This window comes from Oncorhynchus masou, chromosome 9 (genome assembly GCF_036934945.1).
Source record: "Oncorhynchus masou masou isolate Uvic2021 chromosome 9, UVic_Omas_1.1, whole genome shotgun sequence".
In the NCBI taxonomy this organism is placed as follows: Eukaryota; Metazoa; Chordata; class Actinopteri; order Salmoniformes; family Salmonidae; genus Oncorhynchus; species Oncorhynchus masou.
Genome location: NC_088220.1, coordinates 81,955,700 through 81,977,000, shown reverse-complemented (window position 1 = coordinate 81,977,000; position 21,301 = coordinate 81,955,700).

Genomic DNA, 21,301 nt, shown 5'->3' with positions numbered 1-21,301 from the left:
TGGGCATACACACATACACACACACACGCACACACACACACACACACACACACACACACACACACACACACACACACACACACACACACACACACACACACACACACACACACACGCACACACGCACACACATACAAACATACACACTAACACTCAAAGACAATAAATCAATATGTCATGTAATGGCTTGACTGACCTCTGCTGATAAGAAACAGGAGGACTTTGAAATCTCTATCGCTCAATGTCTATTTGTGTATCTCCCCAGTCCTTTCTCTCCTGCTCTTTCTTCCGGATATAAAATAATGAGTACACAAACACCTTATTGCCCCAAGGATTGGTAATAGGCAGATATAGCAAGCTATTTGGATTGGGAACAGGAAGATATAACTAGCTGTTGGGATTGGGAACAGGCAACTATAGCTAGCTGTTTGGATTGGGAACAGGCAGAAATAGCTAGTTGTTTGGATTGGGAGAAGGCAGATATAACTAGTTGTTGGGATTGGGAACAGGCAGATATAACTAGTTGTTGGGATTGGGAACAGGCAGATATAACTAGCTGTTTGGATTGGGAACAGGCAGATATAACTAGCTGTTTGGATTGGGAACAGGCAGATATAACTAGCTGTTTGGATTGGGAACAGTCAGATATAACTAGCTGTTTGGATTGGGAACAGTCAGATATAGCTAGCTGTTTGGATTGGGAACAGGCAGATATAACTAGCTGTTTGGATTGGGAACAGTCAGATATAGCTAGCTATTTTCATGGTCAGACAAGTGTATAAGCACTCTTCAAGTCTCATCATTTTTCCCTCTGTCTATCAGGAGTTGACACCTTTAGATTGCTTGATCTCACCTTTAGATTGCCTGCTCTTTATAGCTTTTTATTCTCTCTATCCACATACAAACCAACACACATTGGTCTAAGGTCTTGTGTTGATTGCTCAGGGTTGCAGTAGCTGCCCTTGGTCTAAGGTCTTCAAATAAAATACAATGTACTTATAAAGCCCTTTTTACATCAGCAGATGTCACCAAGTGCTTATATATAAACCCAGCCTAAAACTCCAATGAGTAAGCAATGCAGATGAAGAAGCACGGTGGCTATGAAAATTGCGGAGCATTCAGAGGTCGAGACAGCAGGTGCGATAGAGAGGGCGGAGGGAGGGAAAGAGAGAGAGAGAGAGAGATGAGGCAATGTAATGTCAATAATATTTCCCATTTAGTTTAGTTTTGGCTTTCATACCATGCCATGTGGCTTCTCAGTCATGTTGTGGCCTACTTTAATGTATTATTATTATTAGTATAATTATTACTATTATTATTTATAGTATTACGGTTATTATTATTGTTTTTTATATTATTATTATTATGTATATTATTATTTATATTACTATTAGTATTATTGTTATTTATTTCGTTATGTGTATTATTATGTCTATTATTATTATTTATATTACTATTATTATTATTGCTATTTATTTCATTATGTGTATTATTATGTATATTATTATTATTTATATTATTATTTATATTATTTTTATTTGTATTATTATTTGTATTAATTATCTTATTATTATTATTATTATTATTATTTATATTGTTGTTGTAGTTGATGTTAATGGTAATACCATTTTCACTACTACTATTAGTGTCGCGATATTGCTGTTGGTCCCACCACTGTTTTTATTTGTGTACTTTATCAATGTTAGGATTCTTAACTTTCCATGTCAATACAGTCTACTGAATTGAATTGAACATTGAATTTAGACGGAGAGGGAGAGAGAGAAGATTGAAAACAGCAGGTCCTGGACAAGGTAGCGCGTCCGGTGAACAGGTCAGGGTTCCATCGCCGCAGTCAGAGCTGATGAAACTGATGCAGCAGCACAGCAAGGTAGCAGGTATGGTGAAACATCTTGTGTTGATACCTCAGAGTGGCAGTAGCTGCCCTTGGTCTAAGGTCTTGTGTTGATACCTCAGGGTACCAGTAGCTGCCCTTGGTCTAAGGTCTTGTGTTGATACCTCAGGGTACCAGTAGCTGCCCTTGGTCTAAGGTCTTGTGTTGATACCTCAGGGTACCAGTAGCTGCCCTTGGTCTAAGGTCTTGTGTTGATACCTCAGGGTACCAGTAGCTGCCCTTGGTCTAAGGTCTTGTGTTGATACCTCAGGGTACCAGTAGCTGCCCTTGGTCTAAGGTCTTGTGTTGATACCTCAGGGTACCAGTAGCTGCCCTTGGTCTAAGGTCTTGTATTGATACCTCAGGGTACCAGGAGCTGCCCTTGGTCTAAGGTCTTGTATTGATACCTCAGGGTACCAGGAGCTGCCCTTGGTCTAAGGTCTTGTATTGATACCTCAGGGTAGCAGTATCAATAGCTATCCTGGTTTCTTACCCAGAAACTGAGAGAAGTGGATAGATAGATATGTTCTGTATCATGTAGCAAGCCGTGGCATGAACAGACATGTCTACAAGCCTGCGGCACTACAGGAGACACACACACAATCACACGCAGACATTCACACACACTCGAACACATGCACACACACACACACACACACACAGACACACACAAACACCATACACATACACACTCTTCACTACAGGACCAGATGGGTTCACACTTTTCCAATAGACCTCCAACTGCACAGTTATGAAATACAGTGTGTGTGTATGTGTGTGTGTGTGAGTCTGAGTGCGTATGTGTGCATGTTCATGTACCTGCAAGTGGGTTTATTTGTAACGGACTGACATTATTAGCTCTGTGTTGGCAGTTAACCTCCGTCGAAGCATCTGCTGTGGTAATATATGATGTCACAATCATGCCATAATGTTCCAGAGATTTTCCCAAAGTTTGAGATTGATCTCTGATTCATCTTCATCTAATGACCTTCCAGCAGTTTCAAGGTGACCTGCGGTTACATCACGATACTACCACATCTGTTTCTCTCTCCCTCATCCTCGTTAATCCCTCCCTGCTTTACTCAAGGCGTGCCAAGCCTTTCACCTTTATGGACCTTCCAGAGCAATACTGTACATCCTACAACCCACATCTCCTTTCTCCTCTCTCAATTCAATTAATTTCAATTCAATTCAATTAAATTCAAGGCACTTTATTGATATGGGAAACATATATTAACTTTGCCAAAGCAAGTGAAGTAGATAATATACAAAAGTGAAATGAACAGTAAACATTACACTCACAGAAGTCCAAAAGAATAACGACATTACAAATGTCATATGATGTCTATGTAACAGTATAGCTTCCATCCCTCTACTCGTCCCATCCTGGGCTTGAACCAGGGACCCTCTGCACACATCGACGACAGCCATCCTCAAAGCATCGTTACCCATCCCGCCACAAAAGCCGCGGCCCTTGCAGAGCAAGGGGAACCACTACTTCAAGGTCTCAGAGCGAGTGACGTCGCCGATCGAAACGCTATTAGCGAGCACCTCTGCTAATTGGCTAGACATTTCACATCGGTTACACTCACCCCCCTTTTGACCTCCACCTTTTCCGCAGCAACCAGTGATCAGGGTCACGGCACCACTGTAAGAGTACTCTTCTTCCGTTGTGTACAATCAATCATCGACATGAACTCCAACTTGCAGCACCAGTCATGGAGATTTATTCTGATAGAAACAGCACAAAATTGCACGACATGCAATGCACAGCTCACCATTCAACTCTGCACTCACGCACTGTACAAAATATACAGCCCCCCCCACCAGACACAGTAAGTTGCTAGCTAGTATTAGCTGGAATTCTCAACAACTAAATGCATAACAAATATGCACCAAAAAAACGCTGCATCTTATGTGTGTGATGATCGAATAACATTTACAAACAAATTTATGTAAATTGTACATTTAAATCATCACTTGGGAGTATAAAAATCACTTTTGACGAGCAGTGCTTTGCAACCAACAACTTAGCGCTGGTTTGGTGCTTGTTCACTGGGACGATTCTAACTGAAACATCCTCCTTCGTAAGCAAGCTACGCAAACCAGCCAATAAGATGCCATGTTGAGTAGGTGAAGGCAAGACAAAACTAAATCCAAAAACCCATTGGCTTAACAATAAAGTGGCAAGGATCACCGATATAACCCTGTTACATCTATATACAATGTTGTAACGAATGGTTAAAGTACAAAAGGGAAAATAAATAAACATAAATATAAATAAACTTACAATGGTGTTTGTTATTCACTGGTTGCACTTTTCTTGCGGCAACAGGTGCAACAGGTCATACATTTTGCTGCTGTGATGGTACACTGTGGTATTTCACCCAGTAGATATGGGACTTTCTCAAAATCGTAAATGTTTTTGAATTCTTTGTGGATCTGTGGAATCTGAGGGAATATATGTCTCTCTAATATGGTCATACATTTGGCAGGAGGTTAGGAAGTGCAGCTCAGTTTCCACCTCATTTTGTGGGCAGTGTGCACATAGCCTCTCTTCTCTTGAGAGCCATATCAGCCTACAGCGGCCTTTCTCAATAGCAAGGCTATGCTCACTGTCTGTACATAGTCACAGCTTTCCTTAAGTTTGGGTCAGTCACAGTGGTCAGGTATTCTGCCACTGTGTACTCTCTGTTTAGGGCCATATCGCATTCTAGTTTTCTATGTTTTTTCTTAATTCTTTCCAATGTGTCAAGTAATGATCTTTAAATTTTCTCATGATTTGGTTGGGTCTAAGTGTGTTTCTGTCATGTGGCTCTGTGGGGTGTGTTTGTGTTCGTGAACAGAGCCCCAGGACCATCTTGCTTTGTGGACTCTTCTCCAGGTTCATCTCTGTAGGTGATGGCTTTGTTATGGAAGGTTTGGGAATCACTTCCTTTTAGGTGGTTGTAGAATTTACAAGCTTTTTTCTGGATTTTGAAAAGTAAAGGGCATCAGCCTAATTCTGCTCTGCATGCATTATTTGGTGTTCTACGTTGTACACTGTGGATAGTTTTGCTGAATTCTGCATGCAGAGTCTCAATTTGGTGTTTGTCCCATTTTGGTTGGTGAACGGACCCCAGACATCACAACCAGAAAAGGGCGGCAGGTAGCCTAGTGGTTAGAGCATTGGATAGTAACTGAACAGTTACAGAATCCCCGAGCTGACAAAGTAACAATCTGTCATTCCTAGGCTGTCATTGAAAATAATAATTTTTCCTTAACTGACGAGCCTAGTAAAATGTATTTTAAAAAAGGGCAATGGGTTTTATAACTGATTCAAGTATCTTTAGCCAGATCCTAGTTAGTATGTCGAATTTTATGTTCCTTTTGATGGCATAGAAGGCCCTTCTTATCTCTCAGATCTTTCACAGCTTTCTGGAAGTTACCTGTGGTCCTGATGTTTTGGCCAAGGTATGTGTAGTTTTTTGTGTGCACTATGGCAACAGTGTCTAGATGGAACATGCATTTGTGGTCCTGGTACCTGGACCTTTTTTGGAACACCATTATTTTGGTCTTACTGAGATTTACTGTCAGGACCCAGGTCTGGCAGAATCTGTGCAGAAGATCTAGATATTGCTGTAGGCCCTCCTTTGTTGGTGACAGAAGCACCAGATCATCAGCAAACAGTAGACATTTGACTTCAAATTCTCGTAGGGTGAGGCCGGGTGCTGCAGACTGTACTAGTGCCCTCGCTAAGTCGTTTATATATATATGTTGAAGAGGGTGGGCAGTAAGCTGCATCTCTGTCTCACCCCACTACCCTGTGAGAAGAATTTTTTTCTTGCCAATTTTAACCACACACTTGTTATTTGTCTACATGGATTTTTAAATATCATATGTTTTTCCCCCAACACCACTTTCCATACATTTCTATAGCAGAACCTCATGCCAAATTGAGTCAAAGGCTTTTTTGAAATCAACAAAGCATGAGAAGATTTTGCCTTTGTTTTGGTTTGTTTGTCTGTCAATTAGGCTGTGCAGGATGAGTACGTGGTCTGTCGTACGATAATTTGGTAAAAATCCAATTTGACATTTGCTCAGTACATTGTTTTCACAGAGAAAATGTGTCTCCACTGTTGTGGATTTGGGTGATCAGTCATTGGTTCCAAATATTGGGGAATATTCCAGAGCTGAGGATGATGTTAAAGAGTTTAAGTTTAGGCAATTGGAATTTGTTGTCTGTATATTTTATCATTTCATTGAGGATACCATCAACCCCACAGGCCTTTTTGGGTTGGATTTTTTTGTCCTGTCGTTCATTCAATGTGATTGGATAATCCAGTGAGTTCTAGTAGTCTTTAATAGTTGATTCTAAGATTTGTTTTTTATTATATATATGTTTTCGCTGTTTGTTCTTTGTTATAGAGCCAAAAAGATTGGAGAAGTGGTTTACCCATACATCTCCATTTTGGATAGATAATTCTTTGTGTTGTTGTTCCAATTTTCCCAGAAGTGGTTATCGTCTATGGATTATTCAATTACATTGAGCCGATTTCTGACGTGCTGGTCCTTCTTTTCCGTAGTGTATGTCTATATTGTTTTACTGATTCACCATAGTGAAGGCATAGTCTCAGGTTTTCTGGGTCTCTATTTGTTTGGTTGGACAGGTTTCTTAAAATATATATATAAAATATATCCCATTTAGCAGACGCTTTTGTCCAAAGCGACTTACAAGTCGGCTGGGTCCACTACTTTTACATATGGGTGGCCCCAGCGGGAATCGAACCCACGACGCTTGGCGTTGCAAGCGCCATGCTCTACCGACTGAGCCACACAGGACCCATATTTCTTGATTTCATTCTTAAGTTATTGCATTCTTCATCAAACCATTTGTCATTGTTGTTCATTTTCTGTTTGCAATGTTTAGCTGAGAGGTCAAATATACTATTTAGATTTTCTACTGCCAACTTTACACCTTCACTGTTACAGTGAAATGTTTGGTCCGGGATGTTGTCTAAAATGGATTGAATTGGTTGTTGCCTCACTGTTTTTTGGTAGGTTTCCACAATGCTTTCCTTCCATCTATAGCATTTCTTAATATTATTCAGTTCCTTTGGCTCTGATGCCTCATGACTGAGAATCACTCTGTTCAAGTAGACTGTGATTTTGCTGTGGTCTGATAAGGGTGTCAGTGGGCAGACTGTGAACGCTCTGAGAGACTCTGGGTTGAGGTCAGTGATAAAGTAGTCTTCAGTACTACTGCCAAGAGTTGAGCTATAGATGCACCTACCATAGGAGTCCCCTCGAAGCCGACCAGTGACTATGTACATGCCCAGCGTGCGACAGAGCTGCAGGAGTTGTTGGTTATGTTGTCATAGTTGTGCCTAGGGGGTCATGTGGGGGGGGGGATGCTGTCACCTCCAGGCAGGTGTTTGTCCCCCTCTGTGTGCTGAGGGTGTCAGGTTCTTGTCCGGTTCTGGCATTTAGGTCGCCACAGACTAGTACATGTCCCTGGGCCTGGAAATTATTGATTTTCCCATCCAGGATGGAGAGGCTGTCTTCATTAAAATATGTGGATTATAGTGGGGGGATATAGGTAGCACACAGGAGGACATTTTTCTCTGTTAAGATCATTTCCATTTGAATTTCTTACCAAATGTAAAATGTTCCTGTTTTGATTAATTTAATAGAGTGAGTTATGTCTGCTCTACACCAAATTAGCATACCCCCTGAGTGTCTTCCCTGTTTCACACCTGGTAGTTTGGTGGATGGGACTACCAGCTCTCTGTAACCTAGAGGGCAACCTCTGGGTTTGTCCATTAGACCATGTTTCTTGCAGGATGACAATGTCTGTATTTCCTGATTTATTCAATGAAATCCAGGTTCCTGCTCTTTAGGACAAAGGCAGATAACCTAAGGCCTGAAGGTTATCTGAAGGCTTTGTGTTCCATAAAGTGTCCAATGTTGTTGGCAATGTGGTTTAGCCTCAGGCCTGAAGTGTGATGCCTGCTCAGCATCTGGTACATTCCGTTGGCTTGGGCTAGTGTAAGAGTGGGGGTTTGGCCTGTTTGCCCGCTCACGGCCTGGGCGTATGTTTGACTTCCATGTTGAGGCCCTCTTTGTGGGTTGGGGTGCATGGGGTTGGCAGGAGGGGCATAGGTCTGATCTGAGGGTGCCTAAATGGGGTGTGAGCATGGTTGACTTGAGGGGGGGGGGGGTTGATTGGTTAGGGTGGTGGTGTGGGTGTATCTGGTGGTGTTGTGGTCTGGATGTAGGTTCTCTCTATAGGTCTGGGGTGGGGTCCCGCAGGTCTGGGAGAGTGACTCGCTGGTCTGGGCGGTGTGTCTATTGATCTGTTGCTCCTGTGTGGAGTGTTGAGGCTGCGATTGAGAGCAATGTCCTTCAGGTTCCGGGCGGATTTTGGCACTGCTGCCTTGTATAGGTGGACCTGGTCATGAAGCTTTTCAAATCCAGGGTGGAGTGGTGGGCAGTGCTGCCTTATAGAGGTGGACCTGGTCATAGAGGCTGTTCTAGTCCAGGGTGGAGTGGTGGGCACTGCTGCCTTTTAGAGGTGGACCTGGTGATAGAGGCTGTTCTAGTCCAGGGTGGAGTTTTGGGCCAGGTAAACATTTAGTTTGGAGAGACAGTCAAATCAAATCAAATGTTATTTGTCACATACACATGGTTAGCAGATGTTAATGCGAGTTATGCAGTAATAACCAACAAGTAATCTAACTAACAATTCCAAAACTACTGTCTTATACACACAAGTGTAAGGGGATAAAGAAAATGTACATAAAGATATATGAATGAGTGATGGTACAGAGCAGCATAGGCAAGATACAGTAGATGGTATCGAGTAAAGTATATACATATGAGATGAGTATGTAAACAAAGTGGCATAGTTGAAGTGGCTAGTGATACATGTATTACATAAAGATGCAGTAGATGATATAGAGTACAGTAAATACGTATACATATGATATGAATAATGTAGGGTATGTAAACATTATATTAGGTATCATTGTTTAAAGTGGCTAGTGATATATTTTACATCATTTCCCATCAATTCCCATTATTAAAGTGGCTGGAGTTGAGTCAGTGTGTTGGCAGCAGCCACTCAATGTTAGTGGTGGCTGTTTAACAGTCTGATGGCCTTGAGATAGAAGCTGTTTTTCAGTCTCTCGGTCCCAGCTTTGATGCACCTGTACTGACCTTCTGGATGATAGCGGGGTGAACAGGCAGTGGCTCGGGTGGTTGTTGTCCTTGATGATCTTTATGGCCTTCCTGTAACATCGGGTGGTGTAGGTGTCCTGGAGGGCAGGTAGTTTGCCCCCGGTGATGCGTTGTGCAGACCTCACTACCCTCTGGAGAGCCTTACGGTTGTGGGTGAAGCAGTTGCCGTACCAGGCGGTGATACAGCACGACAGGATGCTCTCGATTGTGCATCTGTAGAGGTTTGTGAGTGCTTTTGGTGACAAGCCGAATTTCTTCAGCCTCCTGAGGTTGAAGAGGCGCTGCTGCACCTTCATCACAATGCTGTCTGTGTGGGTGGACCAATTCAGTTTGTTAGTGATGTGTATGCCAAGGAACTTAAAACTTATTACCCTCTCCACTACTGTTCCATCAATGTGGATAGGGGGGTGTTCCCTCTGCTGTTTCCTGAAGTCCACAATCATCTCCTTAGTTTTGTTGACGTTGAGTGTGAGGTTATTTTCCTGACACCACACTCCGAGGGCCCTCACCTCCTCCCTGTAGGCCATCTCGTCGTTTTTAGTAATCAAGCCTACCACTGTTGTGTCATCCGCAAAGATTGAGTTGGAGGTGTGTGTGGCCACGCAGTCGTGGGTGAACAGGAAGTACAGGAGAGGGCTCAGAACGCACCCTTGTGGGGCCCTAGTGTTGAGGATCAGCGGGGTGGAGATGTTGTTGCCTACACTCACCAACTGGGGGCGGCCCGTCAGGAAGTCCAGTACCCAGTTGCACAGGCCGGGGTCGAGACCCAGGGTCTCGAGCTTGATGACGAGCTTGGAGGGTACTATGGTGTTAAATGCCAAGCTGTAGTCGATGAACAGCATTCTCACATAGGTATTCCTCTTGTCCAGATGGGCTAGGGCAGTGTGCAGTGTGGTTGAGATTGCATCATCTGTGGACCTATTTGGGCGGTAAGCAAATTGGAGTGGGTCTATGGTGTCAGGTAGGGTGGAGGTGATATGGTCCTTGACTAGTCTCTCAAAGCACTTCATGATGACGAAAGTGAGTGCTACGGGGCGGTAGTCATTTAGCTCAGTTACTTTAGCTTTCTTGGGAACAGGAACAATGGTGGCCCTCTTGAAGCATGTGGGAACAGCAGACTGGAATAGGGATTGATTGAATATGTCCGTAAACACACCAGCCAGCTGGTCTGCGCATGCTCTGAGGGCACGGCTGGGGATGCCGTCTGGGCCTGCAGCCTTGCGAGGGTTAACACGTTTAAATGTTTTACTCACCTCGGCTGCAGTAAAGGAGAGTCCGCATGTTTTCGTTGCAGGCCGTGTCAGTGGCACTGTATTGTCCTCAAAGCGGGCAAAAAAGTTATTTAGTCTGCCTGTGAGCAAGACATCCTGGTCCGTGACGGGGCTGGTTTTCTTTTTGTAATCCGTGATTGACTGTAGACGCTGCCACATACCACGTGTGTCTGAGCCATTGAATTGAGATTCTACTTTGTCTCTATACTGACGCTTAGCTTGTTTGATTGCCTTGCGGAGGGAATAGCTACACTGTTTGTATTCGGTCATGTTTCCGGTCACCTTGCCCTGATTAAAAGCAGTGGTTCGCGCTTTCAGTTTCACGCGAATACTGCCATCAATCCACGGTTTCTGGTTTCGGAATGTTTTAATCATTGCTATGGGAACGACATCTTCAACGCACGTTCTAATGAACTCGCACACCGAATCAGCGTATTAGTCAATGTTGTTGTCTGACGCAATACGAAACATATCCCAGTCCACGTGATGGAAGCAGTCTTGGAGTGTGGAATCAGATTGGTCGGACAAGCATTGGACAGACCTCAGCATGGGAGCTTCTTGTTTTTGTTTCTGTCTGTAGGCAGGGATCAACAAAATGGAGTCGTGGTCAGCTTTTCAGAAAGGAGGGCGGGGCAGGGCCTTATGTGTGTCGCGGAAGTTAGAATAGCAATGATCCAAGGTTTTGCCAGCCCTGGTTGCGCAATCGATATGCTGATACAATTTTCGGAGTCTTATTTTCAGATTAGCCTTGTTAAAATCCCCAGCTACAATGAATGCAGCCTCAGGATGTATGGATTCCAGTTGGCCAAGAGTCAAATAAAGTTTGTTCAGAGCCATCGATGTGTCTGCTTGGGGGGGGATATATACAGCTGTGATTATAATCGAAGAGAATTCCCTTGGTAGATAATGCGGTCGACATTTGATTGTGAGGAATTCTAAATCAGGTGAACAGAAGGATTTGACTTCATGTATGTTTTTGTGATCACACCACGTCTCGTTAGCCATAAGGCATACTCCCCCGCCCCTCTTCTTACCAGAAAGATGTTTGTTTCTGTCAGCACGATGCATGGAGAAACCAGCTGGCTGCACCGACTCCGATAGCGTCTCTCCAGTGAGCCATGTTTCTGTGAAGCAAAGAACGTTACAGTCCCTGATGTCCCTCTGGAATGCTACCCTTGCTCGGATTTCATCAACCTTGTTGTCAAGATACTGGACATTGGCGAGAAGTATACTAGGGAGTGGTGCACGATGTGCCCGTCTCCGGAGTCTGACCAGGATGGGATCCATTCCGTTGTCCTTGGTGAAAGGCAGAACACAGGATCCTCTCCGGGAAAGTCATATTCTTGGTCGTACTGATGGTGAGTTGACGCTGCTCTTATATTCAGTAGTTCTTCTCGACTGTATGTAATGAAACCTAAGATGACCTGGGGTACTAATGTAAGAAATAACACGTAAAAAACAAACTGCATAGTTTCCTAGGAACGCGAAGCGAGGCGGCCATCTCTGTCGGCGCCGGAAGGCATGTGTTTACCCGCTGTATGGTAGCAGGGTGGAAGTCTTTTCGTGGTAGCAGGGTGGAGATAACCACTTGTGTGTTGGAGAAAGTAGAATAAACATTTTCAATCACTCTCTTGAGTGCTGTGGCCACCCTTTCCCGCTGTGCTCTCAGGTCGTTTGTGCCTGTGTGTTATTATGTAGCTGGGTGGGCCTAGTTTGTCCTCAGATAGTAGGTCTAGGGCATGCTGGGTGAACCTAGTTGGTCCTCTGACAGTAGGTCTAGGGCATGCTGGGTTTTTGGACACCAGAGTTTAGACACACTGTGTTTAGGAAAAAGGTTATTTTCTTGCATATAGTTTGAGTCCATAAGGAGTACAATCTGTGTCTTGTGTATGTCCTCAAAGGGTGTGAGGGGGTTGTCAGGAGGGGTAACAGGGTGGCTGACAGGGGGGGGGGTGTTCAGGGGGGGTGGGATCCTCTTGGCTTGGCCTTGTTCATTTGTCTGTCCTGCTGTGTTGTCAACGCTATGGTCTGGGGTCAGGGTCTATGGTCTGTTGTCTGGGGTGGAATGGTTATTCTCCTGCTCTTGCTCTTTCTCTTGTAGATGTGTCACTCTCCACCTCCTGCTCTCCAGGTCTAGGGGGTGTTGTTGTGCTGGACTGTTGTCTGGGTCTGTGCTGACTGGAGTGTAATCACCTGCTGTTCCAGCTCCACCTGCCTTACCTCCAGCTGGGTTAATGTATCCCTCATTTCAATGAGGGAATAGTACTCTGTGCTGGGGGGTGACTTTCTGCTTGGGGTTGCTCGTCTGTGGGGTTATATAATGAGGCGGTCTGGTCCGACCAGCTCAGGGTGGGGGTATCTTTCTCAAGGGAGAACCCATCGGTATCACCCCCCTCTTAACAGAGGGGTAGGGTGTTAATATAGCACTGTGCCATGCCAGGAGGTGGTCTGTGTGGGAGATAATGTTCCTTATGTTCCCATTTTTATAATAGTCAGCGAAAAGTGTCTCTACATTTTTCCATAAGGAGCATCATTTTGGAATATTTTCTTGTCTCGTTATTCTTTACATACAGAGGGTACTGTATTTTAATTACCTCTGAACAGCAGGGTGCTTCTAAGGCCTCTCAATTTGGTTGGAGTAGACTGTTTGACTCTCCTGCCATTGTTGGGCTCAGGTTCTTTGACACGGCAGTGCTAATTGAAGTCGTATCAAGCTTGGTCGCCTTAACTTAGCATTCAGTATTTATAAAGTAAAATATATCATTGTAATGTATTTTTCTTCCTGGCTTTTGGAAATAAAATATACTTCAGACTAAAAATTACTCATCAGTTCCAGGTTGGATGGTGTTTTCAGGTCTCTGTTTGTTTGCCAGAGAATTTCCTGTATAGTTTGTGAACAATAATCTTTAGTTGTTGTAAGCCTTCCAGGTAATTACCTAATTCTGTCGAAAATCAGGTTGTAGGTTTTGAGTATTGATTTGGAGTGAAGGTTATTTTGTGGATGGTAATATCCTGTATATGTCCCTGCCGAAAAATCCAAGTTCATCTAACTCTAAATCTATCTTCTTTAATTAAGAACATGCTGAAAAATACACGAGCTCATCTGCTCATGACCTCTCTGTCTTCCTCTGTCTCCTCTCTCTCCCTACATCCATATATATTCTCTCTCTCTCTCTCTCTCTCTCTCTCTCTCTCTCTCTCTCGCTCTCTCTCTCTCTCCTGACAGTTTTGAAAATCCCCCCTCTTGTGGTGAAGCCCTGCAGAGAGGGAGGAAAGAAGTGAGGGAGGAGAGGAGAAGGGAGAGAGAGAGTGATTTGTTGTTCCAGGTAGTCGCTCCTTTGTGAGGCATAATGGTCCAAAGCTCTTCAAAGTGACTCCCATCTGTCATAAGAGCTCAGACAGCCGTGTACTACAGCTTACTGGCAGGGATATAGAGGTGGGTGTGTGTTTGTGTGCATTTGTGTGTGTGTGTTTATGCGTATTTACATGAGTGTGTGTGAGTGTGTAAAATGGATCCTTGGCTTGGATAGAGGGCTCTGGGTTGCCTGCTCTGTTCCCTCTGAACTCTGTCACAGTAAATAGAGACAGGAGTCTATGCAGTGCCACTTTTATACACCCCCTAACAGAGACGGGATGCTCCAGTGTTTCAGAGGGCCTGATCTGCTGGCTGAGGTTGGGCCATCATAGGTTTACATACAGTTCCTTCAGAAAGTATTCACACCCCTTGACCCCCCCCCACACACACACACAACAAAAAAATATTTAAATTGATTTAATTGTCAGCGATCACAACACTCAATAGTGGCAAAGTGGAAGAAAAAATATAACATTTATAAAAGCTTTATACATATATTTATTGTTTAAATTAGAATTCAACCCCCTTGAGTCACTACATGTTAGAATCCCCTGTTGCTAAGTGATACATTGTTACTAGACAACAATTTTCAGGTCTTGCCATAGATTTTCAAGTAGATTTAAGTCAAAACTGTGGCTTGGCAACTCAGGAAAATATAAAAATAGTACATTTTTATTAAATCACAAGTGCAATATAGCAGAACACAGCTTAGCTTGTTGTTAATCCACCTGGCGTGTCAGATTTCAAAAAGCTTTTTGGGTAAAGCTATACAAGAGCTTATGTTAGGACATCTCTCTCGGCAGACAAAACATTACAAACAGCTAGCAGCAAAGTAGATTGATCACGAAAGTCATAAAAGCAATAAAATGAATCACTTACCTTTGATGATCTTCGGATGTTTGCACTCACGAGACTCACAGTTACACAATAAATGCTCATTTTGTTCCATAAAGATTATTTTTATATCAAAAAATTGGTTGGCACTATATGTTCAGAAATCAACAGGCTCGAGCGGTCACGACCAGGCAGACGAAAATTCCAAATAGTATCCGTAAAGTTTGCAGAAACATGTCAAACGTTTTTTATAATTAATTCTCAGGTTGTTTTTACAATATCTAATCGATAATATTTCAACCGGACTGTACCTTCTTCAATAGGAGAGAGAGAGAGAAAATGTCTGCTCCAAGCTGTTGCGAATGCAAAATGCTGCTGGCACCCAGCCATTCAATGGATGTGATCTTTCTTGCTCATTTGTCAAAATAAAAGCCTGAAACTATGTCTAAAGACTGTTCACAACATGTGGAAGCCATAGGAAAATGAATCTGGTTGATATCCCTTTAAATGGAACGAAGGCAGGCAATGGAACAGAGAGCTTTCAGGAAAAAGAGCACTTCCGGGTTGGATTTTCCTCAGGTTTTTGCCTGCAATATCAGTTCTGTTATACTCACAGACAATATTTTGACAGTTTTGGAAACTGTCACGTAGAGTAGGCCAGAAGGCTAAACTGGATAACCTAACCTCTATCAAAATAAAAAGATGGCGGAACCGCAAAAGTTCTTCTGTGCAAAGGTGTTTATTTACAAGTGATTCCGGAACAAAAAAACAACAGTTCTGCCATCAACGTCTACCTTATGGGACAGCTTAAAAACAATGCTGCCCCATCCACACCTCAATCCAAACTGCCTCTCCATGACTGAAAGAGAGGCTCCTTTTGTAGGGCTAGCCCCTCCCCTCAGAACAATTAACCCTAATTAATTAATCAATTAACAATACAAACCTACATTTTCCATGAACTAAACATACTAAAGGATATACATTGCAACACGGTTTTAAACAATATCACAACATAACATTTACAACATTACATCACTACTGACAATATCTTTCAATATGCCCATATGCATTAATGAGCCATTTGGGACAGGCACTATAAAGCCAACCCAATTCCCTTAGCTCGGGTCCTTTTCCAGCATACCCGGAAGCTACAGAGATGGGAGAGAGGAACAGAACAAACAAACAATGCGCTCATCCACAACATTGATAAGTATAATAATTATTGTATCTCTCAAATATGAACATTGACAAGTGTGAAATGCATGCACCAAGACAGAAGTTAATTTGTGTGTCGACCCACATTGTTAACTTATCTTATAATGGCGCAGGGAGGAGTGATGAATATGTGTGTGCGTTAAAGAACCAAATGCTGCCCGCGGCCAGTGACGGACTTCTACGTCACATTACCTTCCTCCTCTCCTGAAGCGACCATGTTCGGGAGCCTTGATAGGTAGTCCGCAGTAACGTTCTCTTTTCCTGCCTTGTGACGGACACAGAACCTGAAGGGCTGGAGCTCCAGATACCACCTGGTCACACGAGAATTCCGGTCCTTCATGGTCTGGATCCAGGTCAGTGCTCTGTGGTCCGTGTGCAGGTCAAATTCCCTCCCAAGAAGGTAGTAACGGAGGCTATCTAGGGCCCACTTTATAGCCAGGCACTCCTTTTCGATTGTAGAATACCTGGTTTCCCTGGGCAACAGCTTCCGACTCAGGTACAGCACAGGAAGCTCTTCTCCTGGCTCCCCTTGGGCCAGTACAGCTCCAATTCCTACAGCCGAAGCGTCCACCTGCACGAGAAATCTCTTCTGAAAATCAGGGGTCTGGAGAACAGGGAATGAGCACAGTCGTTTTTTCAGTGTCATGAAGGCTTCCTCACACTCCTCAGTCCACTTCACAGGGTTGCTGGCCCCCTTCGAAGTGAGGTTGGTCAGAGGGACAGCGATGGTCGAAAACTGTGGAATGAATCTCCGGTACCACCCTGCCAGACCTAGGAAGGACTTCACCTGTGTCTTGGTTCTGGGTCGAGGGCTATTCCTGATGGACTCTACTTTCTCCACCTGAGGCCGAACTTCACCCTTACCCAGCTGGTAACCCAGGTACTTTGTCTCCTGTTTCGCCCACTCACACTTCAGGAGGTTAAGCGTGAGGCCTGCTTCATGGATCTTCCCCAGGACTCTGCTAAGATGCTGTATGTGCTCCTCCCAGGAGTGGCTGTAGATCACCACGTCGTCCAAGTAAGCAGCACAGTAATCGTCACAGTCCTGGAGGACCTTGTCCATCAGCCTCTGGAAAGTCGCAGGGGCCCCATGAAGGCCAAACGGCATGACCTTGAACTGGAACAGGCCCATTGGCGTCCGGAATGCAGTGTAGGCCTTGGATTGTTCATCCAGGGGCACCTGCCAGTACCCTTTGCAGAGATCCAATGTGGTGATGTAATGAGCTCTACCTATTCTCTCCAGTAAGTCGTCAATGCGGGGCATGGGATAGGCATCAAACTGGGAGATGGCATTCACCTTACGGAAGTCCATGCAGACGCGCAAAGAGCCATCCTTCTTTGGGACAATGACAATAGGGCTGCTCCATTCACTTGAAGATGGCTCGACAACATCCATCTCCATCATGGTGTGGACCTCTTCCTTGAGGGCTACCACCAGCCTCTCAGGCACACGGTAAGGATGCTGGCGGACAGGGTTCTGGCCAGGTTTCAAACGAATGACGTGTTCTAGGACTTTGGTTCTTCCTGGTCTCTGACTGAAGAGGGCCGGATACTTGCCAAACAGCTGCTTCAGCTCATCTTGCTTGTCTTCTTCCAGGTGAGCCAGTATGACTTCTGCTCGTTCTTTCCATGCCTCTGTGACCCCATCCGACTCATCCTCTTCTACTCTGCGGACCAGAAAGGACTTTCCTTTGAGAGTTCCTCTTTCTCCTCCCAGGCCTTGAGAAGGTTCACATGGTAGGTTTGCTTCTTCTTACCCTTGTCCGGGTGCAGCACCTCGTAGGTCACTGGGCCCATCTTCCTCCCGATTAGGTACGGTCCTTGCCATTGCGCAAGGAGCTTGCTGGTAGACGAGGGAAGGAGGAGCAGGACTTTCTGTCCTGGCTCAAACTCTCTGTGGCGAGCGTGCTGGTCATAGCCTCTCTTCTGGGCCTTCTGGGCTTGCTGAAGGTTTGCTCTAGCTTCCTCTCGGTACCGTTCCAACCTGTCTCGCATCTGGAGGACATACTGGACAATCCCCTGTCCTGAGGTAGCTACTGGGGAACCTTCCCAGCACTTCTTCAGCAGGTCCAGTGGTCCTTGCACTGGCCATCCATAGAGGAGTTCGAATGGCGAGAAACCTGTCGATGCCTGAGGCACCTCCCTGTAAGCAAAAAGCAGAAAGGGTAACCACTTATCCCAGTCTTTACCAGTGTCAGCCACAAACTTCCTCAGCATGTTCTTGAGCGTTTGATTGAATCTCTCTACGAGCCCATCCGTTTGGGGATGGTAGGGAGTAGTCCTCAAGCCTTTAATGCCCAGCTGTCGGTGGAGTTGAACCATCAGTCGCGAGGTGAAGTTTGTCCCTTGGTCCGTCAGGATTTCATCTGGGATTCCTACACGAGAGAAGAGCTGAACAAGAGCACTGATTATTTTTGGAGTGGTTATGGAACGGAGTGGGAAGGCTTCTGGGAACCGGGTGGCATAGTCACAGATCACCAATATATACTTGTAACCTGCACTACTCTTCTCCAAGGGTCCAACAATGTCCATTGCAATTCTCTTGAATGGGGTAGAGATAACTGGCAGTGAACATAGAGGAGCCCGTTCAGACCTACGGACAGCACTGGTTTTCTGGCACGTGGGGCATGATTTGCAGTATTTTTGTACATCAGTATACATGGAGGGCCAAAAGAAACGGGAGCCTAGCCTAAGATAGGTCTTATGTTGCCCTAGATGGCCTGCCCATGGAACTGTATGTGCAAGGTTGAGAACAAGTGGTCTACAGGTAGATGGCACCACCAACTTCCTGCTATCTGCCTCTGACCCAAGGTAGAGTATGTGGTTGTCTACTGTGTAAATCCCCCCACATGAAGATTGACTGTCCCCAGCTAAGGCCTTGTCAAACAAACATTTCAAGGTTGCGTCAGACTTCTGCAGTGTAGCAAAATTTTGTGGAACATCCCATTGCACCTCTAACCCAGACACATCAGCAACAGGTACAGGGGTTCCCACATACTTCTCAAGACGCCGCTGGCGGCGTGACTTTCTGGGCCCTTTGGTTCCCCCTCGCACAGACTATCACACAAGTCAGGCAGAGGTTGTAAACCAGCTTTGGCCTGGGCACGAGTGACAACTGAACATGCCATCTGAACATCAGACTGGCAAACTGACTGCCCATATAGCTGACCCCCCACACTTCCCAACAGATCAGAGAGTACAGGCACATCCCTCCCCAAAATCATCTCAAAAGGTAGCTTCTCCATTACCCCAACTTTGAGGAGGTATTTCTGACCCTGAATCTCAACTGTGAGCTCAGCTGTGGGCTGCTGTGACTGGTCACCATGGACACATTGGATCAGTGTCTGATGACCATAATCAATGTCATTAACAGGTACATTACCTTTTCTGATCAATGACAGGGAACTGCCGGTGTCAATCATTGCAGTAAGACTTTTACCATTCACTTTTACAGGTACCAAGCATGACCCTTCCGAGTCTGTCTATTCTGAACACCATCCCCCTCTCTGGGTACATAACAGTAACCTGAGAGCTTGGATTTACGTAGCGGACACATTGAAGCTTTGTGCCCCTGCTGCCGGCAGTAAAAACAGGTCAGACCCCTCCCATCAGAGCAAACTGCATGATCCCTTACCTCCCTCCCAGACACATAACCCCCAGAGTTACCTCCACCATCTCTGGCGTTTCTGATGTCCCTTGTGTCTCTGAGACTCCTTGGAGCGGGTGCTGCAGGTTGTGGTGGGCCCCCTTTACGTGCATTAAGATACTGCAGTGCAAGCTTGGCCGCCATAAGCCCGTCCTTGGGCTCGTGCTCTCGGACCCAGGTTCGAATGTCGTGTGGTAGAACCTGTAGAAGTTGCTCGAGGATGATGACCTCCCCGATTTCGTCCTGTGTCTTCTCCCCGGTCGAACCCATCGTCGGTAGAGACCCTTGAGGCGGTGGTACGTCTCTGTCGGCGACTCACCCGATGGCGTTGATGCAGCTCTGAAGCGTTGACGGTAGGTTTCCGGTGAGATGTCAAACTTCACCAGCAGCGCTTCCTTCAAGCCCTTGTAGACATTGGACAGCCCCTCATCCATTGCTGTGTAAGCCTCTAAGGCCTTGCCCGTGAGCAATGGGACAAGCCTGCAGGCCCACTCTACCTCAGGCCACTGCCACGTCTTAGCCATGCGCTCAAACCTCAGCAGGTAGTTTTCAATGTCCTCCCCCTGCTGGTATGAGGGCATCTTTGGCTCCTTCCTCAGGAATGCTGGAAGATGGACGTTAACACTGCTGGACTGGTCTCCTGGTGCTGGCCTCATTACTGCTTGGGGTGCCTGCTGTGGAGTTGAAGTCCCTGCTGCATCGAGCCTTTGTCGTCCTGGTGTTGGAAGACCCAATCTTGGGCTCTCACTGACGAGTTCCGCCTGGTGGGGAGCTGTGAGGATAGATTGGCGTAGGCCACGTAACTCCTGCTTGAGGTCTTCGTCCCTCCTCTCAAGGCAGGTGAAAAGTTGCTGAAAAGGGTTACCATGGTTGGGTGTGGTTCTGGTCCCCCAACTGCTCCTTCAGTCAGCAGCTCACCCAGTTCTGGTTGTCTTTGGCCCCGCGGTCGGGCTCCTAGTTTCTCATACTTGACCTCTTCTTCACCAGACGATTCCATGGTATTCCACCCCGGTTCAACTTCAGGTACCTTTTCTGACAGTTGATGCTGTTGCTGAGAACGCAATCCTGTACGCATTCCTTTACCTCTCTTGTTGGAATTCACTGATTTGCGGTACGCCATCCCACCACTGCCACCATATGTCACGTAGAGTAGGCCAGAAGGCTAAACTGGATAACCTAACCTCTATCAAAATAAAAAGATGGCGGAACCGCAAAAGTTCTTCTGTGCAAAGGTGTTTATTTACAAGTGATTCCGGAACAAAAAAACAACAGTACTGCCATCAACGTCTACCTTATGGGACAGCTTAAAAACAATGCTGCCCCATCCACAGCTCAATCCAAACTGCCTCTCCATGACTGAAAGAGAGGCTCCTTTTGTAGGGCTAGCCCCTCCCCTCAGAACAATTAACCCTAATTAATTAATCAATTAACAATACAAACCTACATTTTCCATGAACTAAACATACTAAAGGATATACATTGCAACACGGTTTTAAACAATATCACAACATAACATTTACAACATTACATCACTACTGACAATATCTTTCAATATGCCCATATGCATTAATGAGCCATTTGGGACAGGCACTATAAAGCCAACCCAATTCCCTTAGCTCGGGTCCTTTTCCAGCATACCCGGAAGCTACAGAGATGGAGAGAGGAACAGAACAAACAAACAATGCGCTCATCCACAACATTGATAAGTATAATAATTATTGTATCTCTCAAATATGAACATTGACAAGTGTGAAATGCATGCACCAAGACAGAAGTTAATTTGTGTGTCGACCCACATTGTTAACTTATCTTATAATGGCGCAGGGAGGAGTGATGAATATGTGGGTGCGTTAAAGAACCAAATGCTGCCC